The sequence below is a fragment of the Panthera onca genome, chromosome A2 (genome assembly GCF_046562875.1).
Source record: "Panthera onca isolate mPanOnc1 chromosome A2, mPanOnc1 haplotype 2, whole genome shotgun sequence".
In the NCBI taxonomy this organism is placed as follows: domain Eukaryota; kingdom Metazoa; phylum Chordata; class Mammalia; order Carnivora; family Felidae; genus Panthera; species Panthera onca.
The window spans coordinates 149,100,134-149,122,007 of NC_138340.1; the positions used below are offsets into that span (position 1 = coordinate 149,100,134).

The following is a 21,874-nucleotide window of genomic DNA, read 5'->3' on the forward strand; positions in this document are numbered from 1 at the left end:
CCCATTACTCTAAACCTCAACTTCTCTGACCCATCTTCCAACACCTCTGCCAGAGTGATTGTGCTCCTTCCTCTTTGTCATTTCCTATCGTCTGCCAATGAAGGAGTCAGAGTTCCTTCTTGTAGAGTGTAGGACCTTCTCTGACCTTAGCCATGTTTCTCTTATGCTCACCTTTTATGCCCTAGTCTTTTCTTAGGTCTGTCATACTGTTACACATATTTATTTATTTCTACCCTAAATCTGCCTACCCATACCAACCTTTTTCTTATCTGGTGTACAATTTATCCTTCAAGATTCAGGTCATGTATCACCTCTTTCAACTTTCACCTGGGCTTATTCCTAGTCACTCTTGCAAAATGTGAGTTGACCCTGCCTTCTTTTTAAAATTTTGAAATTATTGTGCTCTGGGCATATTTTCATTATAGTGCTTAACACATCACCTTGAGATGACTCAAGGCAGAACACAGTTTTATATTGAAATTAATATACCCACACTCAGTGGAAATCTTAGACTAGGAATATATAATGTCCCCATCAGGAGAAAACAGTAACATCTGCAATGAATAGTGATGTTTTGGAAGAAGGTAGAAGACTCGAGAAAAAAATTGGATTATATTCAAACTTAAGATATTTGTTTGAAGTTGGAGATGAGTGTGAGGAGAAAGTATGTGTGAAGGCAGGAATGAGATTCCTGGATAAAAGGTGTGAGAGCCAGATGTACTAATGGCCTTGGTAGTGGAGATGAGAGTTTGTAGGTTAAGTCCTTGAACAATTATACAATGAAGTGAAGCTTAATATAATGTTGAATCTGATGATGCAGAATCGAGGACTTTCAGAAAATCCTCAAGATCAAATACAAATGTTCTGGCAAAGAAAGCAAAAGGATAACAGGGGTGTGTGTGTTGGGGTATGGGGTAAAAGAAAGGATTAAAGACCAAAATGAACGGATCACAGGGATTGTTTAGCTAAGATCTATATTCATATATTGGGCAATCTGTCTAGAAGATATTGGCTGCATAAATTGTGTTCTATACATATAGCCTTGTCCAGCCACTGAAAATAGTAGAGTAGGTGTATTTTTTTATTAACATAGGATAGGTTAAATATATTGAGTAGAGAGCTGGTTACAAAACAGAAGTATAATAGGACCACATTTTGATCAAAATATATAGATATATAGCTTTATTTATGAGTACATATGTACCTAGAAGTAAATGTGGGATTATCTTGTTATACTTTTGATAATTTTCTGAATTTATTGAAATGAGGCCATATTTAGAATTATAAAGGTCTAAAGGGAGAGGCCAGCATACGATGCCATGATCTAGTAGAACATAAGTAATAAGATTAATACTATGATTATGCATCTACTGGAGTTCTATAAATTATATAATAGCAGTAAATAGCTAACATTAAAACAGCAACTTCCAAGTACATTGTCTTATTCGGTTAGCATAACAACCCTGAGAAACAGTTTAAAAGCTCGAACAGTCAGTTCCTTCTTCAAGGCAAGGACGTAACGGTGGCTTCTGACTCGAAATCCTGTGCTTTCTGCACAGTGTTGCATTGCAGCCCAGGCATGAAGAGAGCCCGTCCAAGGTACTTAGTGGGATGGACTGCAAGGTGATTAGAGGGTCCAGGTCACCTCCATTTTGTGGCTCCTCTCACAGTGAGGCCCTCAGATTCTTTCCAGTTAGTAAGTGGATGAGAAAAGCAGGATTGTAAAACTATCCTTTAAGCCTCATTTCCTTCATTTTCTTATATATACTTGCTGTGTGTGTGTGTGTGTATGTGAGTGTGTGTATGTGTGTGTATATATATACAATACATATATATATACTTGCTGTAGTCCATTTTGCCATCCTAAACTATTTGAAATCTTTTTTTTTTTAGTTTTTTTTTTTAATCTTTATTTATTTTTGAGAGAGCGAGAGACAGAGTGTGAACAGGGGAGAAACAGAGAGAGAAGGAGACACAGAATCCGAAGCAGGCTCCAGGCTCTGAGCTGTCAGCCCAGAGCCCGATGCGGGGCTCAAACCCACCAACTGCGAGATCATGACCTGAACCGAAGTAGGACGCTTAACTGACTGAGCCACCCAGGCGCCCCTGAAGTTGCACAAATCTTAATGCTCTGTCCCCCCTCTCTTCCCTTGCCTGCGTTTTCTCTCTACCTGATGGCCTTTTCCTCTTCCTTTACCTGGTGAATTTCTACTCCTTCCTCAGTAGGATCTTTTCTGGGGACTGTCTGACACCTCTCTTACTCCTTCTCTTTCCTCTGTGCCCTTGCTGACCCAACACATAATTATTCTCTATTTATTCTCATGTTTCTTCCTCATAAAGAAGATGCGAGTGGCCATTTTTTGATTGGCTTTGCATACCTGGAACGTTGCTGATATCTGGCACACACTAGGTTCTCAGTAAATGTTGGGTGGGGAAATTAATAATGTAAACTTTGCACGGAGAGCAGTGTCTTACACTTCTTACCATCGGAGCCACGGTAATGAAGGTAGACAGCTGGTTGTTCGGTGACCGACCATACGCAAGTTTTGTGCTTCCGTGTGCCTGAGGTTCATTGCCACCTAAACACATTTGCACCTCGCCTTCCTTCTTGGGGTTGTTTTTGCTGTTCAAATCAATAAATTGCAAATATGAATTTATAAATGTGCCTTGTGGTACAATTACTTGAGAACTGAGTCTTTAAAAAAAATCTTTTTTTATGTTTATTTATTTTTGAGAGAGAGACAGACAGTGTGAGTGGGGGAGGGGCAGAGAGGGAGGCACAGAATCTGAAGCAGGCTCTTAGCTCTGCTCCGACCTGTCAGCACAGAGCCCGACGTGGGGCACGAACCCACAAACTGTGAGATCATGACCTGAGCCAAAGTCAGACGCTTAACCGACTGAGCCACCCAGGTGCCCCGAGGACAACTAATTTTTACCTAGGTCATTGTACAGGTGAGGGTGAAGCAGAGAGAGAAAGTCGTTTCTTTGGCTCTCTTTAGTGCTTAAGTTAGTGGATGGGCTGCCCGTGTCTGATTATAAATGATAGTCTGTAAACCTCCGTAAGGCAGACGGTTAATTTCCCATGACAGCACACGAAACTCCTTCTCTCCTCCCCTCCTCAAGCCCCAGAGCACACACCAGGGAAACCTCCTGTATAAGACATTTCTTTAATGCTGCCTGTCGGAAAAGGTGCTAGAACGAGTCAGTCAGGTTTGAAGTTTGCAAACATACTTCTGCCTTACTAAACGTCACAAAGGCTGTCAAATATTTCATTCCCTCAGATTTTCTCTTCTCTCTAGAAGAAACACCATTACAGATGTAAATGTTAGAGGAATTTCGTCATTGGCTTTGGCTTCTGAGGAAAGTTTTATTCATCGTTTGGATCCGGGAGAGGAAGGAAGCCTCTGCTGACATTTTGAAATCTTTCTAGCAATTTATGTGAACTGTACTACTAGGGAGTAGATAACTTTTCTCTTCCAAGTATTAGTTACGTCTCATGCTCTTTTTTTCTACTTTCTCTGGAGGAAAAAAAGAATAAGCTTTTCTTTTTCTTCTTAATTTTTTTTTTTTTTTACGTTTATTTATTTTTGAGACAGAGAGAGACAGAGCATGAACAAGGGAGGGGCAGAGAGAGAGGGAGACACAGCATGTGAAACAGGCCCCAGGCTCTGAGCTGTCAGCACAGAGCCCGATGCGGGGCTCGAACCCACGGACCGCGAGATCATGACCTGAGCCGAAGTCGGACGCCCAACCGACTGAGCCACCCGGGTGCCCCAATAAGCTTTTCTTAATGAGCTTGATATTTGTGAAATGTTTGTTGATTTTTCCTGTTAGTTTCTTCTCAGTCTGTAAGACTCTCTACCAAACCCACTCTTGGGTACATACATCCAAGTATGTATTTTCCTGGGGGCTGAATGAAACATATTTATGTGTGCTCCACATATTTCAGGTATTATTTTATTTGGTGGATGATGAATAACTACTGAGAAAGAAACCAGTTGCCCTTCAAAATATAATTAGCAACCCCAGCCTAGGGGCACTTTGCGTTTGGTTGTGACAAAGCCTGTGGCATGCCCTCTGCAAAGACAAGAAGGGAAAGATAGATGCATTTCTAATGCAATCAGGAAGCCCCTCTATAATTTAAATATATTAGCATATCTCAGGAAACCTGGTTATTTGAATGTCCCCAAGATAACTCAGAGTCTCTCCCAAATAAACATGATTGAATTACTTGAGGGAATGCATTAAGACAGCAGGCGTGGTCCTTAATGGATCAAGGCTGTCTATACTCATTACCATAGCAAACTCCAGCAAAACTGTCACCAACGCCACAAAGACTCAGGTTACTGATGCAGTCCTAGTGATTTGGCTTACACGCCTCACATCCAGTTAGCTACCAAAAGTTTGATGTCGTGTCAACAGTGAATTTCTACAACATTAATATTGTTTCCTGCTTGTGTGTGGCAATAGTAATGAGCATACCTCTTGAGATCCTGGTGTTTTCGATTATATACATGAGCGTAAGTAATAGTTTTGAAACCTTCTGCATTCTAGGAATGCTGGGGTAATGTAAGATGGAATTAGCTTAAGTGTACATTCTGGGTCTCACTTTCACAGTCTGCTTATGTATTGTGAAGGCCTCTCAGTCAACGCAAGTAAGTAACAATAAACCTAAAATTACTGAGCCCTAGTGATACACCCAATTATGTTTTTAATGCTTAGCATCTATGAGCTGATTCAGTCCTCACTGCAACTCCAGTGGTAGATACTATTATTACCCCTTTTACCCCCATTTTATAGCTAAGGAACCTACCCTGAGGCACAGAGAGTTGAAGTGGCTTGACCAAGATCACACTATTGTAAATGGAGGCACCAGGATTCAAGCCCAGGCAGAAGGACCCCAGAGCCCTAGTTCTTACTGCCTCCTCTCCGTTCAGAACCCTGAAAATACGAGGTTTCTCAGGCCCCAGGATTCTTCAGTGGAGGCTCTAATTGGGCTGTTTGAGTTAGGAATATCATTTCAGTAGGACACTCTGGAAGCAGTTCATAAACATAATTCTCCCCCTGGATTAGAGTAAGTGTTTTTTCTGTTAAAAACTTATGATGAAAGACACAGTTTGACCAGCTCTGGGTCTCAGAGACAGATGGGACAGGTGGCAGCCCGGTCAAAATGAGAACCTCAGAGTACTTTCTCATGATGGTCTAGTCTAATCACTGTGCCCTTCTCTTAGTCTGACTTCTAAAAGATAATCATCTAAAAACAGTTGGGCTGATTTAGAAGAAAACTTTATGAATTCAACTGGTTAATGTAGGCATAATTATTTGCAGGACTTAAGGACTTTGATTATGTAGTTTTACCCAAGATAGATTTTCAAATTATATTTAAGATATAATTTAATTTATGTAAAGGTAAATTTCCCTATACAGGTCAGGGATATCCCCATTACAAGAAAGAAGTAGCACTTGAATATTTTGAATGTATCTAGAATAGAACATTGTGGTTTCCATTTTAGCTTTGGGTCTTGGTATGATGTAAAATGAAAACTTTCAAGAACTATGCTACCTGCAGGAATGTCTTCTTTTTTTTTTTTAATGTTTGTTTATTTTTGAGAGAGAGAGACAGAGCCAAAGTGGGGGAGGGGCAGAGAAAGAGGGAGACAGAATCCGAAGCAGGCTCTAGGCTCCAAGCTGTCAGCACAGAGCCCAACGTGGGGCTTGAACTCATGAGCCATGAGATCATGACCTGAGCCGAAGTCGAACACTTAACCGACTGAGCCCCCAGGCACCCCAAGAATGTCTTCTTTATAAACATTCTCTATTGGCGTTGTCTTCTGAAAAGCATGCATTTCCCTATATTTTGTGGTTTTACATTATCTCTTAAATGCTTCCGCCATTGTGGGCCCTTCTTTTTTTCCATGAGATATGAGAAGTATAACATTCTCAAATATTTAGTCTCTATGGCACTTATGAATTGGCTTCCAACACATATCTGCCTACATATGGTTTTTTATTGAAAGCAGGATGATATAGTAGGGGCCATAAAAGGAGAGGAAAACAATTGCGATTTACCCAGGCCATTTGTTAGTACCATCTTGCTGAACTTTACTCTTTTGTGAAGAGGAATGGACACATCTATTTATTTATTTGGATAGTCTGAGTAAATGATTAGCAGTTTGATTCAGAAACATTATTTTTAAAATTCACTTGTTCATTTACTGTTTGTGCCTCTCTAAAAAGAACATGAGATAGCTGATCAAATATTTTGTTTGAGGATCAGTTAAAAACTGTAGTTGTCAAGAAACCATGCCAGAAACAATTTTATGAAAGGAAAACAATGGACATGTTGAATTTTTTTCTTTTACCCTTTCCTCTTAATATACCTGTGCATTTGCATCAAGTGCCTTAAATATTAGGAAGAAAGAGAAATGAGTTTCTTCTCTCTGGTAGATTGCAATGAATCCTCAGTAGACTTTTTTTGTAGTGTGGTCTCTGCATAAGACACATAAAGGAAAGATCATTTTGAGCTTTAAAATTTGGTTTAGCATTTTCTTGAGCTTATTATTATAAAATAATGCCCCCTCCTCTTTTTAAAGTATGAGCGTTGCAAACCCTCTGCATAATTTCTTCCTAATGTTTGCAAAATCCCCCTGAGATTTCTTCTGGTTCCATGGAATTCTCTCTTCTCCAGATATTGACAAAATCATTAAACAAGCCTGAAGCTTCATGATTATTTTTCCAGCAGCACTTTCGTTGCTCTTTATCATTACATTTAGTTATGTTTCATCTAGTTTTCAATATATGTGACAGGGTTCATATCCCAGCCAACTGGAATTAATTTGATAGCTAAGCATTTCATGAGCTGCCTCCATAACACACTCTGCCAGATCCTGCCATGTGTGAAGCATTACTCTTTTTTTTTTTTTAACCACTAAAGATTATATATAACTTTGACTTCTTCTGTGCTCATTTGTGTTTCTGAAGAAGGGAGGGCATGGCGTGCCTGTTCAGAGTGTTTCTCTTGGCTTTCCTCTATGTAAACCTCACTAATGCTTTCAATCACCACCTTCTGTGTCTTTCCTTTTGAGCAAGAGGAGAAAAATGGAGTTGGTTTGAATGCCATGCCTTGCTTCTCAACAGGAGAATGTACTTGGAAGCTCTGGTGTCGTTCTGAGTTCTCTCTCTTGCTCCTGTTGGTAGCTCGTGAGGGTATTGGGGGTGGTGGTGTGGTTGGTGGTAATGTTGTTGGAAAGAACCTTGAGAAATAATTTTTTTTTAATGTTTATTTAGTTTTGACAGAGAGAGAGAGAGAGAGAGGGAGCGCATAAGGTGGGGAGGGGCCAAGAGAGAGAAGGAGACACAGAATCCAAAGCAGGCTTCAGGCTCTGAGCTGTTAGCATAGAGCCCGACTCGGGGCTCGATCTCACAGACCGCGAGATCATGACCTGAACTTCAGTTGGACACTTAATCAACTGAGCCACTCAGCAGCCCCACAATAAATAATTCTTTAAGAGCTTAGTTCTTGGAAGTCATCACAGTCAGTGACAGAATGGGAACCTATTGAATATTATATCACTATTTGGGGAAACAATTTTTTAGCTACTTATTTCAGGAATAAGAGAAAGAAAGTGTTTATATTCCTAAGATTTGGTTATATTCCAGATTTCTACCCTTTTGTAAATATCCAAAGCTGTCCAAAACAGAATTGATTAATTCTGTGAACAAGCTTAGAATGTACTCTTTTATTTGACCATTTTGGCTTTTGTTCTCAGTTTGATAATTTAAGTTTATGACCATATATACGTTTCCTTGTTTAGAGGTTTCTCTCACATGGCATGATTAGCAATCGTGTGTGAAATGATTATGTGGAAACATTACTAGCGAATTACTGCTTGTCTAAATACTGTATGTTTTCACTTGAGAACATTGGCTCTGGAATGTATTTTTGGCACTGTGAAGGGAAAAAAAAAAAGTCTTGGTGTTAAAAGATGCAGCCAGAATTTAATTTGTGAAATGGAGCTTTAAACTCAGTTGTTCCTCCCACTGGCAGCAACTTGAGGTTGCTTATTTCCTTTCTAGAATGAAAATTGTGCCCTTTAAGGCTACTTAATCTTATTTTTAATCTTCAAATTGGTGTTTTCTTATAGAAAGAGCCAAAACTTGACACAGTCTGTGTTTGTTTCTGTGTGTTATATAGACTCTAAATTATAAATCCTAATTAGTACCACTTAAAACTAATGGAGTGGCCATTTCAAGGTCCTTTACTACAGTAATTATCACCTGGAACAGGGAAATGAATCGTATGTTAAGACTTTATACTAAGAATAATGGCTGACTTCTCATAAAGTACCGGAAGCCCAAATTGGGAGTAGTATTCGTATGATAATATCATCAATAACCTACCCTGTTGGATATTCGCTATTTGGGGGGATTAACTCTAATCTGTAAAATAATGGAGAAAAAAGAGAGAGAAAAGCCAGCAGATATAGTCTTATTTTCCTGGTTATTTTGTCCTACAATACAGAGTTCATCCTAGCTTATAAATAAAGTTTTCTTAGTATTGGGATTGGCCAGTTTCATTTCTAGAGTGGACATTTCTTATATATCCCTAAAGAAAGAGCAAAGGGGGAAGGGAGTTTCTTTACTGATTTAATTATTATGACCATAAAATGTTCTGTCCTTGTGAGAAAGTACATATTCTCTCCACGTGAGAAAGAAGAGAAATCGAAGGAAGTATTACACCACATTTCCTCTTTTTTCTCCCCAAAGAGGGGCCTCAGAGTTCTGTAATAAAAAGTCGCTTTCTCCTCACTCCCAGCATTTGATGTAGAAGATTGACAGCATGCATAGAGACTTAGTCTCATTAGAGTCTAGGCCAAGGAAGACATCATAGCCAAGAAGATCAAAGCTCTGAACTGAAGCAGGCACTTTTCATTCAAACTTGAATAAATCTAGAGGAAAAGGATGATACATCTCCCAAAAATTAAAAATCAAAATCAAATGGAAAAAAAATGTCACACCTATAGTCTTTTAGCCCTACGAATTCTGTATTTATTTTGAATTGAACATTTTCAGGAAAACATCATGATTCATTAGTCTGAAAAATTATTGCATTATCATAAGAAAAGGATTGTTGACTCTAGTAGAAATAGGCTTTGGATCACTTATAGTATGAATTAGCCTCATAGCATTAAACCATAATAAGAAGATACAGATTGCTTGTTCATTGAATAAGATGATTTTAATTATTACTCTGAGGACTTCTTTCTGATATCAGAATTGCACACAAACACCCCACTGTGTAACTCCAAAATTCTGGTAGGCAGGTAGCGCTTGGTAGATTGATTCTCATTATTAGCTTAGAGATAAACAGAAAAGCTGGTTGATTTCCTTTTCCAGGTCATTTGGCTATGATGTCGAGGGCTTATAACTGCCATTTTTCCTGTGATATCTACAGTAAATGCTCTCACGGTAGATGAAAAGCTACCCACGTATAAGTTCCTGTGATATAAGGGTATATTCTTAAAAACTGATCTGTGAAAAAACGTGAATTGTGGTTACTGCCACAGACAGCATAGAAGTACAGTATCTTTTCAATGAAGATAAGTGGGCGATGGGGGGAGAGAATTTTTCCTTCTGATTATCCAAAAGTAAATTGAAGGCCACGTACTGCTAAAATGTTTTCTTTCTTTTTTCTTATTTTTTTCTAAAGAGAAATATGAGATATTTAATTTAATATAATCTAGGGATTTTAGATCCATACTTACTAAACACAAAAATTGTTAAAACATCTCAACTCCATTTAAGCCACTTAACACAGGGAATGGAACAAAAGGAAGGAGTGGAAAATGGCAGAGAAGCCAACTAAAGAAGAAAGAAAAGAGTGACAGGGATCCAGAGAGAAGGAGGAAGAGCAGGGGAAAGAATGAATCTTGGTTCAAGGAGGAGACCTACTTCGTAAAAGAGAATTGGAGACGTTGGGGCAGCTGTGGACAGAAAGCAGCCCCGGGGATAAGGGCTTTGTGTGGCCCCCCTGGTTTGTCAGCCTCAGAACAACTGGCTGTTCTTACTGTTTTATGGAATTTTGTCTATGTTTCCATTCTCCAAACTCTCATTCACGATGCTCATTTTTACTTAGAGATATAAAAATGAAAATAGCTTTAATGCTTTTGTAGCAATATCCTAAACATTCATAGGCCAGACACTAGTAAAACAGACCCTTTTAGGACTTAAATATTAACCCTGCTTTTCCCTGGTTGAAAAGAAGAAAAACAGAGTGAAAATCTCCAGAACAAAGAAATTATAGGAACTCAAAAACGCTCACAATGGCAATATTTACCATTTTCTAATTAGGGAAAATTCTAGGAAGAGAGCACCATCAGCAAGGAAGTGAGATTGTGTCCTTTAAGGGTTTTGACCTGAAGTTACTTATTTGCTTCCATGTGTGGTACTTTGCTGTAGATTTTGAGGGGCCTGAGGGTGTGTTCTAATGAAACTTCAGAAGGGAAAGAGAACATTATGAGAGTTAATTTTTATATTTGTTGGTAGATATTATATTTTCTGTTACATTGAATTGGCCTGGAATCCAAAAGGGTAACTCAGCTTTGAGGAGTTTGTTTTTGTTTTTGTTTTGCCTTTTTTTCCCCTAAAGGCCAAAGCAAACCTCTGCACTTTATTATGATGAAAAAGTTCTCAATATATTTGTCTATTACAACTGAAAATACCCATGGTACCAAGACCCTTTTATTTATAAGAGAGAGTCTCAAAGTCATTTTTGAAGGGTATACAAAACTACACCGAACTATTTTTACACCACTTTGCATTTGCACACAAACACTGTATTGAGGAGGAAATAAAATTCCTTTTGCCCTTCCAGATTATTTAACTGGTCTCATAAATTAACATAAAGCAGATAACTGAAGAAAAATTTACTTCCATACATAGGGAAACCCTACATGCATATGAGACCCAAGGAGAAGCCGGGCAATCTTGGACTAAGGAAGTCAAGGTTAGGGCCGTCAGAGGATGTTCACAGGATGATAAGAAGAGTGATATTTGGTAATTTGATGTTTGTCTCGCTTTACAGACAGGGGAGGTAGAAAGTTATCTCTTGGTAATGGCTCCGTTTCTGGTCAAGACCCCCTATCTAAATTATTTTAGATAGTTTAAGGGAGGGATGAAAGTTTTTCTTGAATCTGACGGTTCTTGATTGCCTTCAGCTCAAAATAGTCCACATGCCAAAGTGGCACGTTTTGGGGAGACTTGTTACGAACCCCTTCTGTAGCAATTCATTTACCTTTTAGAACATTCCTTTCTTTCTGGCAGGTCAACAGGGTAAATACCTTCTCTAATCTTTTTTTTTTTTTTTTTTTTTTTTTTTTTTTTTTTTAACCTCTGAGTCTTTAACTCTGCAAACATCCTTATATTCCCTGTAAAGTTTCCAAAGCTTAGCAAATACTTTTCCCTGTATACCCGACACTCTCTTCTCTATATAGCTCTATTTTCCTCTCTTTGGAAGATAAGAAAGAGGAAACCTGACTTGATGAACCTTTTCTTTGTCACTTTCCAAATACCTTGTGTTTCTGAACTGCATAGCAGAAATTGAAGTGAAAACAATAGAAGTATATGAGAATGGTGGGCTTTCTGTTCATAGCCCTTTGTCTTTATACTTCCGTGGTATGAGACAGCAGAGAACTCAGGGCTGGAGGAACAGGAGGTGAGGAAATCTAATTATAATAAAGAGACCTCATCAGGAAAGATACAGGCAGTCGTGAGAAGAAATGAGTTTCCTCCTAGATATCATGTATTTTTTTTCCCCTTTGGGATTCATGAAATAGGGTTTCTAATATATGGAGTTTTCCTTTAATAAGAAATAGGCTAGTGCACTGGGCCATCCCTGTCTTTCCAGGACTGGTTCTGTGCATGCGTGAAGAAGGGCTTATAAAAATCAATTCTGCATGAAAGAATATGCCTCAGTAGGAATTTGAAGGAGTGCCTTCAATTCATTATTAGGTTGCTGAGAGCTCTGAAGGAGGTTGTTTAGCCCTGAAGAAATGCTATCGATATTCAGGTGTTGAAGTCAAACCAGTCTAGTCCATTCCCATTCTAGTCATCCAACTTCCAAAAGTCTGTTTCTTCATCAGTAAGATGGGAGTAATGCCACTGACTCTGTGGGATTGTTAGAAGATGAGCCAATCTACATAGATTACTTAAACATGTACTTGAAACAGTAAGGTCTTGATAAATGAATGATGTTTGTAGATGTTGCTGTAATAGAAACTGAAAATGGATGGCTAAATGGATCACCATTTTTAGAAGATCCGTGTGGCCTTCGCACTTGGTGGCTGTTGATTGTGGGTGGGGCAAACTGAAGAAGGGTGTGTGTGTTGAATATCTGTCCTCTGACTACAGTCCTGGGCCCAGTACTTGTCTTTTTTTTCCTTTCCCATTGCTCAGAGCTCCCGTTAAGTAACGGGATATCCCGTTAAGTAACGGGATATATGCGCCACCATAGTGTTAGTATAGAATGACTTAGGGAAAGATCGCTTACACTTAATACATTATTAAGGGCTGAATTTTAAGCTTTAGTGCCAAAGATATCATTTGGGAGGCTTTCATATTAATATATTAGAGTAGGCTGTGTTCTTTTCTGCCTGGGCAAAGACATTAGCAGAAATGGAGGTGGGGAGAAATGGAAAATGAATGGTGTCTTATAACACATCTGAAGTATGTGACTGGAGTAGTGAGAATTATTTAAAAATTCTAAAACTGCTCCGAAGGTAACAGTAGCCTCCTCAAGCACAAAACAGCTCTAGTAAAATGATGAATGACCCATTAATTAGAATAATGTTGCAAATGAAATGGCGGCAGAATACAGATAAAATTGCCCAGTACAAACACATTTACATTAAACAAGTTAAGTCTGAGGGAGGACTGTGGTGAACCATCACAGAATGAAAAGATAGGCAGCTGCTTGTATAAAAACATTCCCATCTTTCCAGAAAGAATCCCCCAAATCATAAGCATTGCAGTTATTTGAACGAGTTGAGTCAGGCCTGACTCTCTCTCTCTGACGTGACCCGGTAAATCCACACCAACTACAATACTGTGAAGTGATGTAATCCAGGTTTGTAGTGATTCTTTTAACATTTTGTGTGATATTTGCCTGTATTTTATTTTTGATGTTCAGGTGTAGGAATTAATTCCTGGGGTGGGAGGCAGGAAAGAATATCTGATCTGGGGACTTTAAATGAGATTTCCGAAGAGCATTTCAAAGAGCAAATGATACTTAGGGAACAACTCATTCATCTCATCTAGCACGTCCTGTGAATAGAGGAAGACAGCCAGAAAGAAATCATCGGAAGTGGCAGATATTCTTAGTGTGTGTGTGTGTTTTTGTTGTTGTTGTTGTTGTTGTTGTTGTCAGCATGGTAAGATACAATAGTATTGCTTACGGTCACTGAGGCATGATTTTAAAAATGTAGAAACAAGAAGAAGTCATCCACCTGCATGATGATAGTTGCTGATCACTTCTAACTTCTTTTTAACTTAATGGTAGTGAAGTCTAGCAAAAGAGAATCAATTACATCAGTTTCTTTTTGCTTGTAATTAACATTCACCACCAAAAAGACTGCCATTTATAGCTATTAAGTTCTTAGGATTTTGTTACTGAGCATAGAGTTTTGTTAAGTAAGAGCATGTTTTTTAGCATGGATCTTAAACCTCATCGAAAGTTCTGTTAATCTATCCCAACTGAATTTCCGTGATGTTCCAAATTTGAAAATACCCTTTCACTCAGGAGGATCATTGTACTTTTAGGATAAACTGTGGTTTAAGTAGAAATGATCTTCAATTTCCTGAGCATATTATTTTGGAAAAGTGTGTCTTTTGAGTTTCTCATCTAACCAGAGTTGCAATCCTATTTTACAAGTCAGTGTGGATCCTGCCCGGGTTGAGTGCGGAATCAGTGTTGGAAGATAATTGAATTGGTACTGAGGCTACGTGGAAAAACTTGGAACCAAGAGATGTGGGTTTTCTTTATTCATCTTTTAATGGTCTGCATTGGTCTGTGCTTTCAGAAGAAATCAGTCGTGGTCTTTGCATTTAGCCACTTGGTATTGCTACAGGGAGACCAATATATGTGTTGGGTCCTGTGCAAACCAAAAGGAGTAAAACAGACATGAATGACACTCCCAACCCTCATGTTTTACAGGCTAGCGGGAAGGCTAAGAATTCCCGAAGAAGGCAGTTAAGTGCCACAAAGAATGGGAGAATACAGTAGAGACAGCCTTAAGGCAAGAGAATTCCTCATAATGTAATAAATTGTCTACACGAGGTGTACCAAGGAGTTGGGGGGGAGGGGACTTTCCTATCAGAGAATATGTCATATGCAGAGGTAGTAAGGGATAGAGGAGGGAGGAAGAGAGAGAGAGATCTATATACATCTAGGAGTACTTAGAGGAGTCTAAGACCTTGACTGTCAAGTTCAGTGATTCCATATTACCAGCACCAGAATGTGCTGGTATGAACTTGTTTGGTCATTAAGCCCTTGCTCTTCCTTGACTATGGCTTGAAAGTGCAACCAGGTGTTTATGGGCCACTCCCCTCCCAGTGTATTTTTGGCCTTAACAGAATTCCAGCAGGTTAAAAATTACTTTAGGGACGCCTGGGTGGCTCAGTTGGTTGAGCATCTGACTTCGGCTCAGGTCATGGTCTCGCAGTCCGTGAATTGGAGCCCCGCGTTGGGCTGTGTGCTGACAGCTCAGAGCCTGGAGCCAACTTCGGATCCTGTGTCTCCCTCTCTCTGTCCCTCCCCTGCTCACGCTCTGTGTGTCTCTCTCTCTATGTCTGTCTCTCAAAAATAAATAAATATTTAAACTCTTTAATCTGCCCTGTGTCCTGGTAAGGAGTTTCAGAATTCAGGAAAGCTGTTTTTGTGGTTAAGATAAATACGAGAAAATGCCTTTATTTGGGCTAGTTTTCCCAGGATAGAAGCAGCTCTAGTGTCCCCTCTTAGGAAAAATGCCTTCAAATCATTGGGCATTGACTATCCATAGCAGACAGGAACAAGTAGACTGTTTGTGTAAGTCAAACCTAGCTCCACCGTGTTTTGATTATGTACCTTGGGCAAGTTGTGTAATTTTGGTTTCTCTTTTTCATGAGGATATAGTAGTGGTACACATTTCATAGAGTTGTTGAGGATTACATAGGTACTCAGTAAATGGTAACTATTACCCCACTATAAGAACATTCATTCACTCATTTGCTCATTTAGTCACAAAGTGAATATATACTAAGGAGGCTCAAAAGGTCTTGTCATCTAGCCTCATTCCAGAGGGAGGAGATGGTCTTGTTACTTAGATTTCTTTCTCCTTTTTTCCCCCCAGATCAAAATTATTGCTTATTTTGGTTCTATCTTACACCTTTTCAGTGTTTGTGAAAGTATGTTCCGAGAACCACCTGTATGTATCAAAATCAGGGGAGGAACTTGTTAAAAATGTGGGTTCCTGGTCCTTGCTTTGGACCTGCTGGTTCAGAATTCTGGACACAGCAGACGGGATCAGCATTTTAAACGGGTTCTCCAGGTGGTTTCTAAACACACTGAAGTTGGCAGTCTGTTAGGATCGTGTGGTCTCACTGACCTCTCATTTGGTGCTACACTTTGGAAAGGCGAGCGGTCACTCCTCTGTTCTTGCTATGATACGAGCGTTCTATGACTTGGGATCCTGAAAACCCCTCCTTGTTGTACTTTAGATGGGGAAACAACAGTTAACTTTTTTAGCAGCCTTCAATTCCATGGATTTCTCCAGTGATGAGTAAGATATGTCTGAACCGTCTTTGTCTCTGGATGTCATCTCAGCATCCATCTGTCTAAAACTCCAGAAGAAGAAGTTTATACCCATCTGCCACCAACCTGCAGTGTAATATAGTTAATAATGCACTTTTCCTTTCCCGGTTATAGGGTTTTTTATGGCCCTTGGGCAGTATGTTCAGGACTCACAGCCTGAATGTTAATGACAAGGTAAAAAGGGACTAAAACTTCTGAGTGTGTTTTCATTAATTTTTTTGCAGCCTTGAATTGATTGCTTCCCTTCCCCCAAAGCATACCCCGTGTGACCCTGATTTAATGTGGCTTAATCAATAGACTGCAGAATGACTAATTTGTTTCCACTCATTTCTTTATTGAGTATTTTCCAAGCAAAGGTGAGTATGGGGAAACTACTGTCTGTGAGCTAGGGTTCAGGGAAGTGTTGAGGCATAGAAGGACAGCTGCCTGCCTGTGTTGACTGCAATAGTTTTTAAAAAGAATAAATGGAAGGGAAGAAAAATTGCTGGTTAAGATGCCTGGCCCTCTGAGATAGCATTTCTGCCACATTATGTGAAAGGCCTCTTGATAGCAGGCAGGCAGCACTTAAATGCCTGTTGTTTTTGTTTTATGTTGATCTCTGTAAGCCATGGAAAAGCATATATTCCCTACTGAATGGGCCTAGTGGAACTCTGCAAATTTTAAAAGCATCCAGTATGAAGAGTATTAAACCTTTGAGTGCAATTTAGGGCTCCCCCCGCCGCCGCGCATTCTTCTCTTTTTCCTTTCTGATTACTTCTTGGGGAGACCCAATGCCACTTGGATTCTGTGCGGATACACAACAAACACCTCATTAAAGTGGAGTGCAGGGTTTGATGAAAAGGCTGGTTGTGTCAGGCTGGACTTGGGAACCGCTCTTTATTAAGTGTTTGTTGTATACCACTGACTTTCCATGTCTTGACTTTTCTTCATTTTCAGAACATTTAATTTAAAAAGCAGGCATCTCTCTGAGAACTAGATAAAGTGGTTTGCTCAAGGTCACTGAACACAGTACCTTGCGGTGAATTTGAAGTTTGAACTCCTGTTCATCTGGCTTTAAGTTTGCTTGCCAGCTAGGGCATTTTCAGGATTCGAGGGGCAGTTGAGATGGCTGAAGTAGCAGAGGGGTTCCGTGTCATCCCAGAGAGGGACAAGGGGCGTGAGCTCAGCCTACCTGCATGCTCTCCAGGGCCTCTGTCACTTCATGCTAGCGGAGCCCCCGCGTAGTCAAAGAGTAAGGCGCTGGGAAGTCCCACTTCAAGAGGGGCAAGCTTCTGGTCATCAAATAAGTCATGGGGCTGAAAAGTATAGCAGGGAGAACATGGTCAATAACACTAACTGTGTGGTGACAGATGGTAACTATACTTATCGTGGGAGCACCGCGTCACGTATGTAATTGTCAAATCGCTACGTTGTACTCCTGAAACTGATATAATACTGTATGTCGGCCATACTCAAGTGAAAAACCAAACTGCCGTTGGAGGGAAAGAAACACAAAATCACCATGAACCGTGTACATGTTTTGCTGTGTGTGGTCATGGAGCGATACAGGAGGAATCCTGTGCATTTTAGTAACTACCTCCAAGACCTGATCTGTAGTGACCTTCCACCTCCTTCTTCTGGGCAAGAAGTTTATAGCTACAAAGGATACAGAAAGCTCACACAGAAATGGTAAAATACACATTTTACTGGCCCCGTGGTTATGTTTTATCAAGTGTTTCTGATGAGGGGCTGTATATTTGTGAAAAAGAAGAATTTTGATTTCAGTGAGAATCTCTATTTCAGAAAAGATCAGTGGCCAATTTAGGTTTTGACAACTAACAGAGTATCCCATTAAAAATAAGCAATAAGCCTGGGTGACTCAGTCGTTCAACGTCCGACTCTTGACTTCAGCTCAGGTCATGATCTCGCGGTTTACGGTTTCAAGCCCAGTGTCAGTCTCTGCACTGATGTGCGAGCCTGCTTCAGATTCTCTCTCCGCCCCTCCCCTGCTCGAAAATAAATAACAGCTTCAAAAAAGAAAAAAAGAAAAATAAGCAACGAGCTAGGTGTCCCGTAGAATTGCGTGTGATAACACACTTCAGAGTGCTTTTATAGGCGAGAACAGGACAGCTCTGGGTGCGTGCTCAGTGTTCTCTGTTAGTACTCCCTCCCAAACAACTTTTGGGATAATAGGATAAAATATTTGAAATGGAATGATTTGTTATTTAAAATACATTAATAATAAAAGGTTTTTTGTTTTTGTTTTTTTTTTTTTTTTTAAGAGGAAAATGCCTTAGAATCGTAAAGTTCCCTGTGACATTTTCTAAACTAGCAATTTTCATTGGGGATGAGAAAGGACGATTGATTGAATAAACATACTGTTTTATTAGTAAAAACTGTAAGAATGAAATTTGACTGGATGGAGGCTGGTGAAGTAAAGAAGAAGGTGCTGGACAGCATTGCAGGAGGCATATGCTAAACGCTTTGTAGACACTCCCTCTTTTTTGTTTTTCTTTTAATGTCTTACTTATTTGTGAGAGAGAGGGTGTGAGCGGGAGCAGGGATTGGACAGAGAGAGAGGGGAACAGAAGATCCGAAGCAGGCTCTGCACTGACAACCGAGAGCCCGGTGTGAGGCTCATACTCAAACTGTGAGATCACGACCTGAGCCCGTGTCAGGCACTGAACGGACTGAGCCACCCGGGTGCCTGTAGACACTCTCTTTATTTCAAGTTACATTGTTTCAAATACTGAAATGCCATTTCATTCATCATACTCTTAGGCTAACGTTCATTGAATGATTTGCTGTAATTGACTCGCTAATGATTCAACAATAGATTTCCTTTCTTCTGCATGTCCTAAATTATTTTGTCTTTGGTTCACAGAGAGTTTGAGGAAGTCAAATGACTAATTCCAGTAGGCGATAGAAGTGCACTTGAAATAAAGAGAGGCTGGAGCTAGGACTTTACATCTGGGAGGTCCAATAGCAGTCAGCATTTTTTGCATGCTTGATACGTGCCAGTCTTCCTGTTGAGCCTTACATGGATTAGCCCATTAAGCCTTCGCAGAACCCCATGAAGCAAGTAATAATGATACTCAAGTTTTACAGATGAGGAAACTGGTGCAGAAAAGATTATCATAATTTGCCATAGGTCACACCGCTAGTAATTGTTACAGTGAGATTTCAGCAGAAATCTTGATGATTTTAAGTCCAGGCTCTTAATCCCAATGGTTTCTGCATAGAGGGGATTTTTAAGCCTTTGAATAGAGTTGAAAACTGAGGTCAGTTTAATCTTGGAACACTCCATATTAAGAGGACGAGAGAAATGATGAGGCAGCAAAGGACAGAGAAGTAAAGCCAGTTATGGAAACCATACAAGAGGGTTTAAAGGAGGAGAGAGTTTTATTAAAAGCTGCAGAGAAATCAGGAAGAAGAGAAATCATTAGGTAGAGCGAAGATGTGTCTCTGGGAACTTTGAGCAGAGCAATTTTGAGTGTGGCATTTAATCACACCTCAATATGTGGTTTGTTTTTGCCGCTTTGGACTTATTGACTCAGTCGTTCTCCTTGGATGTCATCTGAGGCTGGTTCAAGGGCATTACTTAGTTGAGGATAAAAGTGCTGCACGTTTTTTAGCAAATGAGGGCACGTATGATACTCCCTTTCTTTTGTCCCCTTCCTTCTTTCCTTCAAGATGTGTCAACAAGCCCAGGTATAGAACACAGGGGGAAACGTAAAAGAGTGTCTGCCTTACTGAGAACAGCAGACGAATGCCCGAATGGCTTTGTCTGCCTGAAAAGGTTTACGTAAAGTAGTAGATAGAACGTGGCAACAGGTGATGTGATAAATGTGTTAGTGGACTCTCCCGAGAGGGAGTTTTCCTGAGCTTTTTACAAAGACCTCAAAATAGGTTACAGGTTTGGTCCGTTTCCATAAATATAACATGGAGAAGGGGACAAGGCTAATTTCCTCTAGTTTTTCCCTCACTGGAGACATTGAAACAGAGAAAGGGATGGCATAGACCAGTATAACCCCCAGTTTCCTTTTGTTGTGCATTCTCTCCAGTCTGCACTTTTCCTGCTAGTCAGCACAGTGTCCCCTTTCTTGTGACCGTGACCGGCTACCTAGACATGTCTCCACAACTGCGGTACGAGATGCAGCTTATATCTGCCTCTTCCTCGGGGGTTTTCCCCACTTGGCCCCCAGGATATCACACTCTGCCCATTCCCCTTCCATCCTCATGAATGTCCCCCTCTCCTACCTGACCTCTTAGCCTGGAGCGCCCAGGGTTTTGTTCTCGGCTGCCTTCTCTTTTTCAGTCTACCCTCGCTTTCCTGGCGGTCTGAGCCCATCTCAGGACTTTAAAAACCATCTCAAGCTGATGGCTCCCAAATTCCTATCTCCAGCCTGGACTGCGCCAGTGAACCACAGCCTGAAAGCCTATGTCTTGGGCTTTCTTGACACTTCTGCTTCTTTGTCACATGAGAATCCCAAATTTAAAATATCCAAAACGTGGGTGCCTAGGTGGCTCAGTCGATTAAGCGTCCAACTTCGGCTCAGGTCATGATCTCATGATTTGTGAGTTTGAGCCCTGCATCGGGCTCTGCTCTGACAGCTCAGAGCCTGGAGCTGCTTCAGATTCTGTGTCTCCCTGTCTCTCTGCCCCTCCCCCACTCAAGCATGCACGCTCTCCCTCTCTCACTCTCTCTCTCTCTCTCTCAAAAATAAACATTTAAAAAAATAAAAAATAAAATGTCCAAAACTGACATCCCAGTATTCTACACTCTCTGTTCACCAACTGCTGCCCTTTAGAGTTCCCCATTTGAGTAGGTAGTAGCACCATTGTTCCAATTGCTCAGACAATTGCTAAAAATCTGGGAGCGTGCCCTTCTCACACTCTAATCAGCACATCCTTTTGGCTTTTCCAAAAACAAAACAAAAACCCAGAAACTGACCATTGCTCACCACCTTCATAATCACTATCCTGATCTGTGTGTGCCACCTTCATTTCTTGCCTGGGCAATTGAATTATACTCTCAACTAGTCTCGTGCGCAACCCATTGCTCCCCTCCCTTTTAGCCGTAGTGACCTGTTTAAATGTAAGTTATGTCATGCAAACTTTTGGGCTCAGGATTCTCCCGTAGCAATTCATGCAGAGGGAAAAACAGAATTCTTTCCAGTGGTTTAGAAGGCCCTGCGTGATCTGCCCCTACCATTGTTGCCAAGTGCATTTTCTACTGCCTTCTCTGTAGATCACTTTGCTCCAACCACACTGGTCTCCTTGAACTTTTCCCTGAACCTTTGCACAGCACTGTTGTTCCTCTGCCAGATACCCCTGTGAGTCACTACCTTAACGCCTTTAAGGCTCTTCTCAAATGTTACTGCCCTACAGAAGCTTTCCCTTGACTGTCCTATTGAAAATTATAGTATGCCTGTTCCCCCTGCCCCATTTCCCTTGTCACCGTCTGCATACTTTATCTCGTATCTCTCTTACTGTCTCCCCCAACCCCGATCCCTGCTAGGAATGTAAGTTGCATAAGGGTAGAGATTTTTGTTTACTTAGTTTACTGTTGTTTTCCTATTACTTAGAATGGTACCTGACATAGAGTAGGCCCTCAATTTACGTTTGTTGAATGAATGAATAATGACGTTTCTGAGCCTCAAATAGGGCTCTGGAGCTCAGGGTATGCACATATATGTGTGTCTGTGAATAAAATTTTTCTCTCGATTTCTGACCTACAGTGCCGAGATAAGAGTTTTCCACGTCTAAACAAAGGTGCCTCTGAGTGCCCAGATCCTTTTCCCCTTGAGCAAGCATTGCCTGTTAAAGCCGGTGTGACAGGAGAGGCACATATTACTTTCTCCCAACTCTGGAGAGTCCTTTAGCCCAGAGTGATTTCAAAATGCTGTCCCATAAAGGCAAACATACCCAGAGACCTTTGTAGTTTCCCTTAGCCTCTGCTGCATTAGCTGAAGATAAATCTATGCAGAGTTCACTAAAGGGAACAGACAACTGCATTAAGCTGTGTAATGATGAACACTAATGGCCTGT

General features: G+C 40.4%; 1 protein-coding gene across 1 annotated transcript in view; it reads left to right on the top strand.

The window, feature by feature from the left end:
* EXOC4 (exocyst complex component 4) overlaps positions 1 to 21,874 on the top strand; it is a 750,526-nt gene that overhangs the window by 352,579 nt on the left and 376,073 nt on the right. The gene's annotated exons all lie outside the window — the stretch shown is intronic.